Genomic DNA, 18,629 nt, shown 5'->3' on the forward strand with positions numbered 1-18,629 from the left:
GGTCTCTAGAGCTAAATTCAGCATCTGGGATGAATATGTCTCCCACTTCCATAAACTCAACTTCTTTCTCACAGTTATGTGCAACTCTGGGCTAGAGTGATTCCTTTTCATTCACCATTTGATGTGAAAGCTTCATGAATAACAAAGGAATCAAAATTGGGCATCTGGCATTATTCTATGGGAACTGATGCCGAAAAGCAAATCAGGGTTTTGTGTGGCCTGAAGGGCATATGGTTTGGGGTACCCTCATTAAGAAAGAGGTGCTGGAAGGTGTTGGTGCAGGAAGGCTTGATCTTGTTGAACTTCATGGAAACAATGCCTCTTCCGGAGTGGAACATTTCTATTTAAATCTCAGCAGCATGTTGCCTTTATCACCTCCAAATTTTACCTTGTTAAACACTGTGTTGTGTGTGATTTCTATTCCTCTTGGGCCTCAAGTTATTTGCAAGCCATCTTTCACTGTTTAAGTCATTGGTGAGGTGATGAACAAGTGGATTAAAGACTTTACTGAATCAATCTTATTGAAATATTTGTTACCAAGGGAAGGAACCCTTTTCTTCTTTTCCTGGCTAGCTTCTGTCTTCCCTTAAAAAAAAAAGCAGCCCTTCCTGTCCAATTATTTTCTAACTAAAAGTAGAGATTAGGAAATCTACTAGACATCTATTTCCTAAGCACTTACTTAGGCTACGTAGAGGAACAGTCCTTTTATCTGCATTGCCCTTCATGAGATGGGGGGAAATTCACTCAATCTATGCAAAAACACTTGATGATTTAAACTATATTCATAACACTTTTCTAGGTTCTAATAATATTCAGACATCACTGAAATGTGTGATTTGATCCTAATGGAAATCATAATTATTTAATCTAAGATCAACTTGCTTTGGCTATGTGTCTCACAATTCCCTTAATTAAGTAATCAAATACAAGTAAAATAGCAAGGACATCTTGGGAGTTAATTATTCTTATACTCCTAGTCCCCTACTGGGATAAAATCATCTTCTAAAGGTTATTTTTCACAGGAGAAAATATTTTCAAATTACAAGACAAATTAATTGATACTATTAAAATATGGCTATAAAAGTTATACTGAAGTTAGTTTGATGAAGAATGCCTATTTAAAGATAAAATTTCAAGAGCCTAGAATGGACATGGTAGTGTATGACTAAAATTCCAGCACTCAGGAGGTAGAGGTAGGAGGATTGCCACAAGTTCAAGGTCAACCTAGTCTAAATAGTAAGACCCTCCTTATCTGAAAAAGAATCTTGTATTTTCATCAATATGTGGTATAGTATATAAGACCATAGTCAGAACCTCAAGTTCCTGATTGATCTCTACTTCTAGCTATTATGTAACTTTGAATTTGATGTGTAGAGTTCTCTATATCAGCCTTACAAGTTTAAGGGATTCTTAACTTTCTTCTATTAGTTACGACCTCTTTAATATAAAGAATTCAGATTCTTTGTTGGTTGGTTTTGATTTCGTGAGTCAAGGTCTCTCTTTATAGTCCTGGCTGTCTGGGAACCCTCAAAGTAGACCAGGTTGGTTTCGAACAGAGATCCACTTGGCTCTGTCTCCCAAGTACTGGGACTAAAGGCGTGCGTCACCATGCCTGGCCCCTGAGCTCAGATTCTTAATCATACTTCCTGACCTATCACTCCTTACCTTAAGCAAGGTCTTTACCTGACTTAGCTGTGATAGAAGGCCAACCCTGGGGATTGATAAAATGATCATTGGATTAGATAATGTATGATGAGATGACATATAATAGAGTCACTCAGCAGAAGATTGTCAGGTAGAAGGGGTTCATCAAATGTGGGAAATGATAATTATGTTTTGTTGTTTTAGTTTCTAGTCATAGATAAAATTGTTAAGGTTACTATGGCCATAAAGTGCCCAACAATTTTGAACATAGGCATAAATTTTAGCAATATGCTATTTTGTTTGGTGAACTGTATAGTCAGCACCCCTGTGGGGCTTAGGGCATTATTTACAGTGATACTCATTGTTGGGATTTTTTTCATAGCCATTACAGATTTATATTATTTTTATTAAATATTTAATTATTATGTTCCATACAGAGTGCATATGTGTGTGTGTGTGTGTGTGTGTGTATGTGTGTGTGTGTGTGTGTACATATAGTGCCACCACTTTTTCTTGATACGTACAGGCTTTCTGTGTTAATATAATTACTTTATGTGTTAGTGTAAGTACTTAGTCATCATCTTGCTTATTTATATGACTGTAAAGGAAGATAAGACCCAGAACAAAATTTTTAACTAATTTTCCTCTCAAATTTAATATATTCAGATGTTTAGTATTTCCCCCACCCCCATGCTCCGTTACAAAGTAAAAGCAAATCACTGATTGTTCCAATGATTGTATAATTTTACAGATATTAATGATAAATTTAATCCAAAGCTCTTTACAGATATTCAAATGCAGTCATTCAGGGGTTAAAAACAATTTGATAATTTTCCCAAAGCTAAGCTTCAACCAAGATATATTGATGATGTATTGACTAGTAGTAGACTGCTAACTAAATATATTGACTAGCAGTAGGAACAGTGCCAGGTGACTGGACCAAAACTGTGCTTTTGTCCACCTGTCTGTACCGTTAACCTTCACTACTCTTAACAAATGTCCTCAGAGTCACAATACCAGCTTCCCTAAGGGTCCTCCTGCTCCTTTTGCAGCCTCTTATTTTAGCCGATGCAGTACAGCACATCACAGGAGGAGCTTACTGAAGTGTTTGGAATAAGACTGTCAAAAATGGTGTCTGTTTATTAGCTTCATAAGAAGCACACCAAGTACTTGATTCATCTGCTTTTCCTGTGACAAGTCGGACAATCCCAGGGCGGCTGACAGCGAAGGAAAGGATATTTCTTACAGCCTTGCAAGTTAGGTAGACTCGACTGGGTCAGAATAGACTGAACTCTGATTGAAGCAGTCCTGTCGTACATACGTTTTCACTCAGAGACCCAGGTCTCAGGAAAGCACTCCGTAGGATGTGCTGTGCTTGTGTCTGAGGGCACAATGGCAAGAGGAAGTCAGAAGAAGGAAGTGTGTACTGCTTCTCACAGCCTCTCCTTGGATTACCGCACTGACCTTTCCAGGCTGTTCTCCAGGTCAAAGAAAGTCACAAGGTATTGACCCCGAATCAGTGGTCAAACAATTATACTTCATTCACAGGAACACTGGACTAAAGGCTGACATGAGTCATGAGGAGCACGTAATGCCATCTTTTATAATATATTACTTGATAGAAGACATTATACCTTCAAAACCCCCCAAGTCATACTCAGATTATTAGATCTTCTCAGGTACAGATGAGAGTCCTATAATTTTGCACTTTGAGAGAGAAAGGGGACTTTGAGGACTTTATAATCAATTGCTTCATTTTACAAATAAGTGTGGCCTAAAACCATTGAGTGACTGTTACCCATGATTAGATTCTGTTAGTCGCAAAGATGGGTGTGAAGCCCAGTTTACCATTCTCTACAATTAGTGCATTACTTTTTCCCACTGGTTAATTAAATATTCTAGACTAGATGTTCTCTGAGAAGTTTAAAAAAAAAGTGAAAATTTCCAGTACACAGTAGCAGGAGTTCATTGAAGCTCTTTTCTCAGCCTGGAAAAATGTAATCATTCAAATTCAGTTCCACCAAAATTAATTGACCATTTAAAGTGAGTTAGCCAGAAAAACAAGATTGGAAAAGTACAATTTGTATTGCCATGAATATCAGGTTATATGAAATAAAATTCACTAAAAATAGTTCACTCCAACATTAAGTACCAAAGTACCTGAGATAAATATATAAAAAACAGAGGGTCTGTTAATTATTTACTGATATTTGAAGAGTTGGGTTTTTTGGAGGGTCCATTTAGCCAAAATGCTCAATAAAATCACACTGCTCATTCTCGTCTCAGAAAATAAGTAACCATGTAAACACAAACAACATTTGCAGATACAGTTAAACTGATTATATATGAAGAAATAATTCTCTCTAAATCTTTTTATATCTCTTTTAACAATAAAAATCATTTTCAAAGAACTTTGGTGTTCCTATAGAAGAATAATTATACCATTGTAAGCTTAATTTTTCATATTCTTGACATACATAATTACAAATACTTTTTCAATCTTTTAAAAAGTAATTCTCTAAGTCACCTGGTAAGCAAGCAGTATACCCCAGAAAATAGCATGCATTAGATTGTCTACTGGAATAGTTCTCTGGGTCAGATCCCTGTAGCAGGCTTTCTTGGATTGCCAGACCCCAAATCATGCCACAGGAAACTTATTAATTATGAATGCTCAGCCTTAGCTTAGGCTTGTTTCTAGCTAGCTTTCTTTTTTAACTTAAATTAACCCATTTTTATTCATCTATGTGCTGCCCCAAGGCTCATTTACCTCATCTACATACTGTCCATCCTGCTTTCCTGCTTCCTCTGTATCTGGGTGACTGTCCCCTGGTTGGCTGTCCCCAGGCTGGCTGGCTGGCTTCCCTAGTCTCTCTGCCAGCCAGTCCTGCCTGTCTCTCCTCTGCCTAGCTATTGGCCATTCAACTTGCTATTAGACCAATCAGGTGCCTTAGGCAGGCAGGGTAAAACAGCAACACATCTTTACATAGTGAAACACGTGCAGCAAAAGCAACATATTTTTACATAGTTAAACAAATGCAGCATCAACAAATGCAACACATCTTCACATAGTTAAACAAATATTCTACTTCACAACAGGTACCTTTAGAAGAGAAATATATAGATACAGGAATTAGCATGTATAGAAGATAGATAGGATATGTAGAAGTAAGTATCAGATTTGTTTATAACCAATGCCTGGATGATAAAGGAAATCCAGAAAGCTAGATAATACTTTCTTTCTTATTTTTACATAACATTTTATTAAATCTTTGAGCATTTCCTATCATATATTCCAATTTTAATCATCTCCAGTTCCACCCCCTAACTCCTCTTAGATCCACTCTCCTATCTCTCCACCAACCCAACTCACATCCTCTTTTCTTTTTTTTTAAATAATTTATTTGTTTGTTTTATTTTAAGCATATTGGTATTTTTGCCTGCGTGCTTGTCTGTGTGAGAGTGTCAGATCTTGGAGTTACAGACAGTTGTAAACTGCCATGTAGGCGCTGGGAATCAAACCCAGGTCCTCTGGAAAAGCAGTCAGTGCTCTTAACCACTGAGCCATCTCTCCAGCCCCCTGTCTTTTCTTTTTTAAAGAGTCCATATGCTGTCCACACACTTATGGGTGTGGAGCCATCCATGGGAGCATGGTCTACATACTTGGTAGTCAACCTATTCTCCCTACCACAGAAGCCATCTGTGAAGAACTTCACAGTCAAGGATGGGGAATCCTGGGCCCTCCCTGGTCCATGCTTGAATGTTGACTTGCATGGACCTGGTCAGGTAAGAACACCTGTTGTGAGTTCACGAATGCAGTGGTACTGTCATGTCCAGAAGTCACCGTTCCACTCCAGTCCATCGTGACTCTGGCTCTTAGTCTCTTTCTGTGCTTTCTCGGTCATTGAGCTTGAGTGGGCTGAGGGATGGAGTGGGTGGTAAGTGTGTGGCTTAGCCCTCCATTAACACATATTCTCTGCGCATTGATTGGCTGTGAGTTTCTGCATTAACCACCATCCGTTGAACAAAGAAACTTTTCTAATGAGGTCTGAGAGTTGCACTAATGTATGGATAAGGAATACAAGTTCAGAGGACACTTTGTTATATTGCCCATTTAGCAAAATAATTATAGTAGGTTCACCCCTGGGACCCATGAAATCCCAACCATGGGTTCTGGGGTAGATTTACCAAGAAAAAACATATGATAGTACCAGGCATGTGTTTCTTCCTCTGGAGCAAGTCTTCAATCCAATCAGAAAGCAGCTTATGACCCTGATAGTGTTCATGCCCCTAATGCACTTATGGGCTATCATTATTGTGTTTACAGGTTTCACAGATGGGTAAGACTATTAATGACTTTCCGCATCTAGTGCTATGAAAGTTAACCAGCAGAGAAGGATCTTCTTGGTCAGTGTCAACTTGATTTTTCTACATCCACGTCCTGTGACCAAAGTGTATGGTGCCGTCAGTAATAGGGACTTACCATCAAGTTTTAGTGGGTACCATGAGCAGTATCAATAGCCAGTATTGTGTGGAGCTTTTTTTAAGACATCATGGCCAGCAACTCAAGAGAAGGTATCCCACATCCGGCACTGGGCTTTTTATTTCACAACTTATAGCTTCTAGAAAGAGCCTTGTCCCCTGTGTAGGGTAACTCCAATTAAACTACTTTATGTGAATATAAATATACACATATACACTAAGGAAGCTTGTAGAATGGGTTTCCACACAGCCTTTCAAACATCCTTAGTGTTCATTACCCCTCCCCCACCCCTCCTCTGCCTTACCCTCCATACCTCTCCCAACTTAAGCCTCTCTCTCAAGATAATTGGTATTTAATTGGTAGCCTCTAAAACAAACCAGGAGCTGAGATCACCAAAGCAACTTCAAAGAATGCATGGATAAGATATATTTAGAAAACTAAAAATAGCAGCCTCTCAGGGGTGGAGGGGTGGAGAGATGGCTCAGTGGTTAAGCGCACTTACTACCTTTCCTAAAGACCAGAGTTTGGTTCCCAGAACCACATTTAGCTCCAGCTTCAGGGAATCAGTGAACATCCTCATCTGGCTCTCACAAGTATTTGTATGGGCATATGCATAGTAAATTTAATACATTATAATATCTTACAGACAGATAGACAGATGAGAGAGAGAGAGAGAGAGAGAGAGAGAGAGAGAGAGAGAGAGAGAGAGAGAGAGAGAGAGAGAGAGAGAGATTTTGTTTAAAGTAAAACAAAAACAATGTCTTCATTTCATGAATATCCTAATGTTTTTGCCTGGCTCATGTCCCTCTGTACCTCATACCTTTCAGATCTTAGTTTTAGTTTGGGGATGGGCTTTTCCTGCATCCCCAAATCTGCACTAATGGCCGCACATAGCACCCTGAACATGATTTACAATAGCACTTCCATACCAGGATTGCCTGCCCACTTATCTAGTACCTCATATGTCCATTTAGAAGCCATGCCAGTTCTCAAACACGTTTAGAAGGTACTTCAACTCTGACTATGCAGTGTTCATGACAACTGGCCAAATTCCTGGCTATAGTTGGGTATTCCACATATTCGTTGATTAATTAAAATGTAATGGAATAGACTCTCTCTCTTTCTCTCTCTCTGTGTCTTTTTCCTCCTTTCCTCTCTCTATCCCTCCTTTCTTCCTTACCATGTAAGTGTGTGTGTGTGTGTGTGTGTGTGTGTGTGTGTGTGTGTGCATATATGGTAGGAATTAGGAATTCCTCTGTAAGATACAGTATTAATTTTACTATATTAAAAACTGCTGTAATCCCTGGATATAATCCCAATTCTTGGGAAGCTGAAATGGGACAATCATGAGTTTGAGTCCAGCATGAACTACATAGCATGAGCCTGTCTCAAAATCAAAAATAAAATTGCTGTACAAGTAGAATTTAGAAACCCACTGAACTTAAGAGAAGTCAAAGACCCTACTAAGTATGAACACATAATGAATTAGACATATCACTTAAATTGTGGTGATAGGACAGTGTATACATGTATGGATTTTAATAGACTTTCAGAACTCTAACTCAATATGAAAAAGTAATAGTTTGTAAAGTATATATACGTCAAAGGAAAAATAAATTATCAGACAAATAATATTGAGAATACTTACCAGTTTCAGAGAGTACAACAAATTCTGTTAGATCGGGAGCTAAGTTTGAAGTATCATTTTGGTTTCCACATGGTGAAAGACTTCTAATACGATAGAGTAGAGCACGAGGAAGAGACAAACTACACAAAGCTGTAACTGTGTGAATGCAGAGGAGCATCTGAAAATGAAAAGGCAGCTGCACTCAGCCTTTTAGCAAATAGTTACTCATTTAACAACAAGATAGCTCTCGGGAGCCGAAAGCAGACCTGTCAGTAGAAAACTGGTCAAGGAAAATGGCAATCTAAAAAATATATTCAATTAGAAAAACACGCTCCATTTGAGTAGCAAATAAAATATGAAAGCTAACACAACAATGCAGCTTCATATGTCTGGGGAAACATTAAGTTGTAGCATCTAGTACCTCGTGTTGTTAGGCTAAGAAAAGCATTCTGCCAAGTACCATGATTAGGAAATGAATTCCTATTTTCTGAAGTATGTCAGGGCCTTGAGAACATCAAAATTCTTCGAAATGCTTGCTCTTATTTAGAAAGTCCACACGTAGGGATTCATCCTGTCAATTGATTTCCAAGTTGCCTTAGACACTGAGGGGTTTTATGCTGTGTCGTGTTTATTTATCTAATGTGGTGTTGGAGACCAAGGCCCCTTGCATTCTCGGCAAGCACTCTACCACTGTGCCAAACCCAACTCTCCATAAAATTTGCTAAATAAACATTTAATTCCAATTGTGGGTGAAAGACTGTGTTGGGCATTAGGGATGAAAGAACAAAGAAGCATTGAGGTGCTTGCCTCTCAGGGGGGCACACAGAAGCAGATGGTGGCTAATATTTAACAACTTGAGTTTTAAGGTATTTTCTAAGTGGTTTTCCTATAGTATTTCCTATAGTAAAGTATTTTTTAATCTTCCTTTGTAGTATCCAGAGGATGGAGGTAGTATCATGATTTCTTTGGGTTGGTGGTTTTTCCCAAGGTCCCTTAGCCCACTGCATAATAATATCACCCATAGTACAGGGATAGAGCTCAGGCACAGTCCATAATTTAAAGTGATAGAAAGTTGTCCAATAACAGTAAAACGTTGAGAAAGTAAAAAACTGCATTTAAATGAATGTTATCATCATAAAAATAAGCTTCTACAAAATGTTAATGCCATGGAAAATATAATGTTACATGAATACATAAACTGCATACAAATCTCAGTGTATATAAACAAACCAATTTTATTATTGAAATATTGTAAATAAATATGTTGATACACATACTTATGCATACATTATTATATTATATTATATTATATATATTATATATAAATGCATATTTATATATTATATATAAATGAATATATATATTATATTCATTTAACACTTGCATCCCTTACTAGATGCCAAGTTAATAAGGTGGTTTGTAGTTGTCTTATCATTGGACATTTACTACTATAGCCCTTAGACCTAGGAGACGTTAGAGAAGACTGTTTTTAAATAAGTTTTAATTGGGTTGGGCGGTGGTGGCACATACCTTTAATCCCAGCACTCAGGAGGCAGAGCCAGGTGGATCTTTGTGAGTTTGAAGCCAGCCTGGGCTACAGAGTGAGTTCCAGGAAAGGTGCAAAGCTACACAGAGAAACCCTGTCTCGAAAAACTAAAATTAATTAATTAATTAATTAATTAATTAAGTTTTGATTGAGTGAATGAGTGTGATGGGGGAAAGTATAACATAATAGTCACCCCTATTCTGTAGTTTCAATCTCAGTGATCCAAAAATATGAAATGCAAGTTTCTATAAAACTACAAATTCCAAGTTTTAAATTGTGTCTCATACTGAGCAATGTCATCCCACTCCAGTCCTGCTCAGGATGTGAATCATCCTTTGTCTACTGTATCCATGCTGCCCACCTGTGAGTCACTCAATAACCATTCTGAGTTATTGGCTCTCATAGGTTAGCTGTGCATCTGTTCAACTAACCTCATGTAACAGCCAGAGCTAGCTCACAATGCCTGTATCACTGGCTGTATTTCATCTCATCAGATCACAGTGTCATTATACCATGTCCCATTATTGCAAGAAAGAAGCGAGTACAATGTAATAAAACACTTTCGAGAGAAATACCACTTTCTCATGCATTACAGTAGAGTCTTATGCTGTGTACAGTGCATTACCATAGGCTGCCATTAACAACATTCTGTTTTAGTACAAGTTATTGTTAATATTTTCACTCTGAACTTTATAATCGTTGGTATATATAGGAAAAACATTGATATGGGGATTGAGATAATCTGTAGTTTCAGGTATCTACCAGAGATATTAAGTATAACATGAATCTTAAAAGGTCTTATGATAAAAAAAAACCCAGAACTAGATATTGGGGTGAAAGCTGAAAGATCAGAGAAGCAGAACAGCCAGCCACTAGCTTACCTCTACGAAATCCTCAGCCTCAAGAGAGTGAGTTCCTGTTTCCTCATGCCTTATATACCTTTCTGTGTCCTGCCATATAACTTCCTGGGATTAAAGGCGTGTGTCACCACTGCCTGGCTCTGTTTCTCTCATGTAGCCTTTTGTGGCCTTGAACTCACAGAGATCCTGACAGATCTATGCCTTCTGAGTGATAGAATTAAGGGTGTGTGCCACACTGCCTGACCTCTATGTCTAATTTAGTGGCTGTCTCTGTCTTCTGAACCCCAGGTAAGCTTTTTGGGGGTACACAATATATCACCACAGTTAAGACCTTCTGCAGATAATAAGGACTAATATACATCAAAATACTAGCTGTAGCAAAACTCTAGCAACAACCAGCATTAACTTTCTCTAAACCCTGACATTGTGACTTGTTTTCTTTGTTATAATTTTTCAGTATTTGCAAAATTCTCTACAGTAAACATATATAGATTTTAATTAGCTCGTATTTTTAAAGAATGAAGCAGGTTCTAAAAGGAACGTATGTTTAAACCGAATTAGCAACCCTCCTCTCTAAATAGCAGAAGCATCAATCTGCTGGAAGATAGGAAATTGGACCAGATGATATTCCAAGGTTCTTGTTATATATGTGTTACCTGGCACACCAGTTATCAATTTATAGTCTCTCGGCTGCAAATTTATACCCTGTTGCGTGCTCTGCATATATGGAGATGAGCCCTTTAAGATTTCCCTTTGCCAGGCTGAATAATGTTAGGTGTTGTCAGTTGGAGGCAAGGAAGGGTTTTCCTTCCTGGCTCTCCTCTCACTTCCCTCAGCGGGAACAGTTACTGGACCATCCTGTAGCCAGCAGCCTCCAGTTTTCCCAGCAACCGCCTTGGGAAGCTTCATGTGGAGAAACTCCAGCAACATACCTCCCTATAAATAGTTCTCCCTGGCACTGTGGAGAGTAGATCTTCAGCAAGTTTTAGAAGGCACAGCCTCAGCAACCTTGATGCCTTCATTTCCATGCATCATGGCTGCATCCTCAGCCTATAATATTCTACTTCAGACCCACTCAGGTGGGGAACATCTTCCTTGGAAATCTATCTCCGTCTTAGCATAGTGGCTGCTTCTCATATCTGCTATTGCTACTTTTAAAGAATTCCCTTTGGTTCTTACTGGTCAGTCCCTCCATCTTCTAATCACCTGTGATAGTTAACAATTCTTTTGGTGTTGGGGAGGGCAAATAGGTCTTACTATGTAGCTTTGATTGGCCTAGAACTCACTATGGAGACCAAGCTAGCCTTGAACTCATGGGAAATCCTTCCTCCTCTGCCTTCCAAAGTGCTGACATTACAGGTGTGTGTTATCTCTATACAGGGAATATTTCCTGTTCAAATGACAGTATTGTTTCTGTGAGTGGCTTATGCCTCAATGTACCTGGACTTTATGAACCTCAATGATTGTGTTATGATTTTTATTCTTTTGGCAAGAAAACATGAAAGACAAAACTACAGTGATGTGAGGCGTCTGCTTGTCACATAGGTCAAGAGCCATAATTATTCAAATATGAAAAGGAGATACAGTCTCTTAAAGCATATGAAATTCCAAATAAATGAGCAGGTACATGCTGTAAGCTGGGTAAATATCTCTTAAGCAGGAATGGAGGAAAGGTGAGGTATTAAGAAAAATACTCCCCCTGCAATGGCAAATAGCATGAAAGCAGAGATATTAGCAAACCAGAAGTGGGGGAGGGGCAGAAGACAAAAAACGTGAATGTAAATGAGAAATGAAATCTGAGTCCCTACACAGAGGCTACCAAATGGATAACGAAGCCAGAAGAAATCAGCTCCTTGTTTTGCAGGGCAGTAGTGCTTGTCTAATTCTGAATATAGTTTCCTCAAGTTAGCATAACTCACCTTTTCATTAAAGGACAATTCAAAAGTCACAGAAATGACATATACTAAATCTAAACCTTTCTTAAGGAATAGCTTTGCCAAAAGCACGAAATTAATGCAAATCTGAAGTAATTGCTTAAGTGTTTTACAGGGAGAAATTTGCATTAAAACTAAGGAAATAATTCTAGCAATATCCCAACCTGCATTTACCAGTCATGAAGCCTGAAACTCACTTACCTTACTTAACAGGAATCATTGTGACAGTTCAGTGTTTTGTTGGCTCATGCCTCAAACTACCTGGGTTGAAAATGAAAGCTCAAAGAAATGGCTGTTTTCAAAGATTTTGTGCTAAAACTAATGCAAATTGTATGTATACATTATTTAGCATATTATATTGCACAGAGCAAGCACTCAATAAGTATTCACTGTCATATAGGTAGTTATTAATGGTAATATAACGAAGGTCAATTTGACCTTTAATAACATCACACATATTTTTTTCATTGAAAATGTCCTTGAACTTTCTGCTAGGAAGAAGCTACTGGTCTAGTTGTGGAAGGCGCAAGCATTGCACCTTCCTGATTCTCTACCCAAAGACTGTTTGAATTGCATACATACTCTACTTGATATGAAATGTCAACAAAACAGGATTGTTTTTCTGTCAATTGTCTCATCCCCTGGATTTCCCATTTCATACAACCTAAACCCCTTGTCTAACCTCATTTATAGAAATATTGTGGATTCGTGGCTTAGTAGTCTAGGACTCAAGATCTTTTCAGTATTTTGTGAGTTAGCTTTTTATCCCAATGCTGTGATAATAATGATAAGCCTTTCCTTTTGGATATTCATCCTAATTATAGCTAAATACTTAGTGTATGCCAGACACTGTACATACATCATCTCACTTCAGGCTCACCACGGGGAGCACTACGGCTCGGTGGAGTTCAGCATCACATAAAAAAAAAAGACACAAGCTCTGAACCCAGAGTTTATTTAGAAGGAAGAGTGGGTTCTCATAGTGAGAATGACAGTACATCACAGAACAGATCCAGTGAGAGCTGGTACCGGGAGCCAGAGAGGAGAGCAATGAGCTAGTGTCGTGGTGGGGATGTTTATTGTGTAGAGGAAATAGGAGGGACAGACGCTAAAGCCGTAAGCCATGAGACTGTCCTGGCTTAGGGGTAAACCAAAGTGAAGAAAAATAATAACAATATTCAAGAATTTGTAATGCTGAGTGGAAGGGTTGAAAAGAAACTGTGCTGAGCAGAGTTGTGAGCTAGCTCCAAAACCCTGGGAGTGGAGACGAAACTGAGCAAGAACGGAGAAAGCATTACAAACACAGGGAGAGACTTACTGTAATTTGACATGGCCTAAGTAACTTCCATTTTCTGAGTACGAAGTGACAGACAAAGCAACAGAAAGAGTGACAGCCATTTATTATGTGCTTTCCATATGCCAGGGTCTTCAAAGACAGTAGATACTTACTGTCCTCCATGATTGATTAGATGGGGATCGTTGGCAGACAAGGGGATGGAGGCTGAAGGGGGCTATGAAGCTCACACAAGAGGTCACAGATAAAATGGAGCAAATTCAGAATTGTATCCACTCATATATGGACAGTAAAGACCATCTTGTGCATGTTGCCAGGTCTGCTAACATTGTACGTTTTACGGTGGAGAAGCAGGGGATAAGGTTCTGGTTAGGAGAAAAGTAGCCTGGGCTTGAAGCTTGCATTGTTAGTTTTGTGTACACTGGACTGGAAAGGATAAGATTCCCATTTGGAGATGAGTCAGCTGAAATTTGAATTATAATATAAAAAGAAGCTACAGTGTAAAACCTGTCATTCATGTGACTGCGTTCTGAAGAATGACTGAGACTATTATTTGTATCTAACATAAATTGTCACTAGAAACTTTGGGAGTGGGGAAAGCTGGGTGTTTAGAGGAAATAGCTTCTATATGTACCATAAAAAGCTCAGGGAACCAATGTGCGAAAATCAATCTCTGCATATTTAATATTTAAGAAAACATTTATTTATTAGTTTGCATATGTGTGAGATGGATAGATAGATAGATACACAGATAGATAGTAGATAGATAGATAGATAGATAGATAGATAGATAGATAGATAGATAGGTAGGTAGGTAGGTAGATAGATAGGTCAGATAGGTAGATGGATGGATAGATGGATGGATGGATGAATGGATGGATGGATGGATGGATAGATGGATGCATAGATAGACATATAAATATGAAAATACATACATGTGGAGGTCAGAGGACAACTTTTAGGAGTTAGTTCTTTCCTACCATAGATCCAAGGATAGGATTCAGGTCATCCAGGCACGGACACCATCTCACAGGCTCTTCTTACTCTTTCAAGTGAATAATTAATGCATTTGTGAGAGCTCTAAGGTCCCTATAAATGGTGTGGCTTTGTGTGATAAATACAGCATCCCAAAATACCTTGGTTTCTTAAGACTGTGTCCTATTATATTCTATGCAACATGGATTACTCAGGATTCAAGTTTAGGCAGAATGTGGGAGTGTCAGCTTGGACTTGGAGCCCAGGTCCATCTGATGTTAGAACTTGTTTTCTAATATCACAGGTTGAAATGCTAAATACCTCCACAGCTCTCAAAATAAAATGAAACAATAACAATATTTGCTGGTAAGTTCAGGTGGAATTGAGAACAGTACTTACTGAAAGTTCAGCTTTTAATTATTAAAAATGCTCACAAAATGGTCGGTTGTTTGCTCTGTAGTAGGAACAGCCCCTACTTCAGAAAAACTCATTTTCACAACCCTGCTCCTTAGGAAGGGACACATTCCGGACCTGTTTCCCTCCCTTGTGGGGGCCATGTTAATTCAGCAGTATTGACTTGACTTACTGCCTCTCCACAGGCTCACAAGTCAGAGGTCATCGGAATTTTTCCAAATGCTTGTTTTGAAAGATTTCAAAATGGGAGTGATACAGTTCTTTGTGATTTTGATGACTCACACGCCTCGAATACTGTAAGGGGAGACATTATTTCTGAAATAAAATGAGATTGCTTTGGAGGAAGGAACACCTGAGGGCTGTGGTTTAGACTATTCTGTGTGGAACAATAGCTATTAAGGGGCCAGAAGTAAAGGCAGAACTGAGTGACCACAGCAAAATGCATTTAGGAAGACATGGGTGTGGTCAATCCGCCTCTATGTGACTGCTAAGGCCTGGGTGGACATGGATTTCTCTGGATGCCTTCATTTTGAAGACTGTTCAGTGATGTTTACTTTTAAATCAAATTGTGTGTTCATGTGATTTAAATTACCAGATCCTTTCAGAATTCTTTATTTAAAAATCTGTACTATACATTTATAACAGAATCCTGTTGATCGGGCTGGGAGATCACTCAGTCAGTAAGGTGCTTGCCTTGTAAGCAAAGGACTTGAGTCTGATTCTCAGAACTCCAAGTTTTTAAAAAAAATATAAAAACCTGGTATGGTGGTACACACACTGGGGAGGAGAAGATAGGTGAATCCCTGGTGCTCACTGGTCAGGCAGCCCAACCTACTTGGCCAATGAAAGACCTTATTTATAAGTAATAGAAATAAAAATTAAAAGCCCAACCTAAAAAGATATATGGAACCTTAGAGATGACATAAAAGGTGGTCCTCTGGCATACACTTGCACCCACACAAATAAAGAAAAAAAATAGACCAAGCTGAGTGTGGTGGTGGATGCCTTTGACGTTAACACTCGGGAGGCAGAGGCAGGGGGATCTCTGTGATTTTGAGGCCAGCCTGGTCTGCAGAGGGAGTTCCAGGCAAACCAGGGATACACAGAGAAACTCTGTTTCAAACATGCCCCCCTGCCCCTAGAAAACAAGGCCAAAATAATCTTATATCTTTTTCCTATAGATAGAAAAGCCATTCTTGTAAATTTCCATTGTTTAAACTTTCACTGTAATTTTTCTGAGGACAGTTTCTATTGTTTATTCTCCTGCCTGAGACTTAGATCTCTTCATTTGACTTGTATTGTAGAGGTCAGGGGTTTCACTAAGTATAATAATTTGGTGTTGATTTTCAAGTCACAATATTTATTCTTTTTGAAGCATCATTTTCTTGTGAATGTCCATAGTAAATGTTTTCCATTATTTTAAAAATATACATAAAACTTGCAGTCTTACTATTTTGAAGTGCACAGTTCAGAGACTTTTAGTACTTTTCAAAACATTGCATAGCTTTGATCACTGTGTATCCCCAGAGCATGATCTACATCTATTTACCTGATGAGTCTCTTGGTTTAAAATGCCCCTCTGTTTCTTATAACCCTCCATTATTTATTCTGTCCTTTGTCTTAGGATTTTTTTGTTTTGTCTTGTTTTTTGAGAGGGTTTTTGTTTTGTTTTGTTTTGTTTTGTTTTGTTTTCTCTTGATATGATAAAATATACAGACAAAAGCAATGTAGAGGAGAACTGGTTTATTTTAGTTCACAGTTCCAGGTTACCATCCATCACTGCAGGAGGTCAAGATGACCGAAAAGTGAAGCAGATAATCATAGGGAATGGTGCCACCCACAGTGGGTTTTCCAGCCTCAGTGGATGTAATCAAGACAGCCCCACACAAGCATGCTAAACACCAACCTCAAGTAGGTAATTCCGGCTTGAGATTCTCTTTCTAGATGGTTCCAGATTGTGTCATTAACAAAACTAACTATCACAGGCTTGACTTTTAATTTTGCTTCATACATTTTGGAATCTCACTGTTGGTTGTATGTATGTTTATAATTGTCATGCCTTGATAGATGGACTCTTTTAGCAATATACAATGTTTTTTGGTTTTAACAAATTTTAACTTACTATATTTCATCTGATATGAGTGGAGCCATCCCAAATCTTGGTTGCTGTTTATCTTTTTCCACCCTTTAAACTCATAAATGTATTTAGATTTGAAGTTGGGCTTAGGTAGACAGCATATAATTGGATCTCTTTAAAAACTATTTTACAAATCTCTCTCTTTTAATTGAAGAGTATAATGTATTTATAGATAATGCTGATGAGGAAGGGGCTTATTTTGCTCTTGGTTTTCTGTGTCATAACTTTTGTTTCATAATACTTCCTCTATTATATTTTTACATATGTTTCCTTATAATCACATTAATTTCAGTTTTGCAATCCATTTAAATTTTCTTCCTGTTTATTTTTGTTCCATTTTTTTTACCTGTTTTCTTAAAGTAATTACCATGGCAATTACTATTCATGTTTATATTTATAAGGAAACTAGTTTGAATTCGTCCCAACCAGCTTTAATAGTGTAAAGATTCCGTGTAAGTTTATCACTCTGTGGTGTTGTCCCAAATTATGTCCCTGTACATCTAATATAGGTTTATAATTATTGTTTTGTGAATTTTTCTTCAATGATGTGGGGAAGGAAGAGAAGTTACAAGCTAAAATCAACAACACTGGTCTGTTGTAGCTACCTGTATTTTTAATTTTAATGATTTTATGTTTTAACTTATTCTTCTAGTGAGTCCAGTGTTTAAAATTCCCTAACAACTGGTTTTATTCTTTTTTCCCCTTATGAATAAGTATATTTTCTTGTATCTTTGGATGCCTAGTAACTATTTAAACTTGGCATTTTTAAAGTTTAGCTTTATATATTATTATGTGTCCATGGCATACACGCATGTGCTATGGTGGGATTTTACTTCTGGTGTTTATGTGGGGCTGTAGCTGTTCCAAGTGACTTTTACAAGCTATTTTCTAAGCAGTTGTTATTTGCCACGTGTGGCCACTGGAATCTCTTCTGCTCTTGTAATCAGGTAGTGATCTGACGGAAGCTGCATCAATGTGGCAGAGAACACAAATTCCCCTGGCATTTGCAGCTGGGCACTCTGTGCATGAGGGAAGGCACTGGTTGATCTGGACAGGAGTTCCCAGCTCAGCCTTTGGCTTTAGTTTCTGTTGGCACAGTCTGAAGTCAATAGGGAGGGAGTGTTTACCATCTTTGCTGGGCATTTCTGGTCATATGCCCTGTGCATAGGTGTAGCCATTTAGGTAACTAGAAACTGAACTTTTCACAGCACCCTTTCCCCTGAGTGTCTCCCTCCCTAGGCTTCCATCTCAGGTGTTTCAGTTTGTTATTTTCCCCAATTATATGTGCTGTTATTTTCCTTTCCTTTTTTAAAAAAATAAATTCTTTGTAGCCCAGACTGGACTTGAACTTGTGACCCTCCTGTCTTAGTCTCACAAGTGCTGAAATCACAGGCCTGTACCTACACACCTACCCTCCTCTAAGTATAGTTTTTTTACAGAAACTCCCTTGTGTTACTTCTGTGCCCTGAGACAGTTCTGGATGAGGCAAAATGAAGGTAAGAGCTTTGGTGGGGCTTTGTGAGGAACCTGCTGGCAGACACCCAAAGCAGGCAACCATAATTCTGTGTGAGCAAAACCAGCTTCTTTCTCGGGACCATTTTTTTGAGCAGGAATGAAGGAGATAAATGACATGAAATGAAAATTCCCAAATCTCTCCTACTATGTCTCAACCCCATTTTTCATGATTGAATTTGGTTACTATAAACCTTTGATTTTTT

The 18,629-nt window shown here is 38.3% G+C and overlaps 1 protein-coding gene and 1 long non-coding RNA gene across 17 annotated transcripts in view; one reads left to right on the plus strand and one right to left on the minus strand.

Annotated features, from left to right (window-relative positions):
- Positions 1-18,629, plus strand: part of Anks1b (ankyrin repeat and sterile alpha motif domain containing 1B) — a 1,024,799-nt gene that overhangs the window by 472,356 nt on the left and 533,814 nt on the right. The window lies entirely within an intron of this gene.
- The window catches only part of LOC128119670 (uncharacterized), a 40,085-nt gene that overhangs the window by 10,148 nt on the left and 11,308 nt on the right, over positions 1-18,629 (minus strand). For 2 of the 3 annotated variants that reach the window (XR_008221600.1, XR_008221598.1), the window contains 2 exons: positions 7,773-7,929; positions 2,314-3,631 (listed from right to left, as the gene is read on the minus strand). This is a non-coding gene — a long non-coding RNA (uncharacterized LOC128119670). Of the gene's footprint in view, positions 1-2,313; positions 3,632-7,772; positions 7,930-18,629 lie in introns of those variants that run through there. The other variant, XR_008221599.1, reaches the window with a different exon arrangement.

Source organism: Peromyscus californicus, unplaced genomic scaffold (assembly GCF_007827085.1).
Source record: "Peromyscus californicus insignis strain IS unplaced genomic scaffold, ASM782708v3 Scaffold_24__1_contigs__length_46423439, whole genome shotgun sequence".
In the NCBI taxonomy this organism is placed as follows: domain Eukaryota; kingdom Metazoa; phylum Chordata; class Mammalia; order Rodentia; family Cricetidae; genus Peromyscus; species Peromyscus californicus.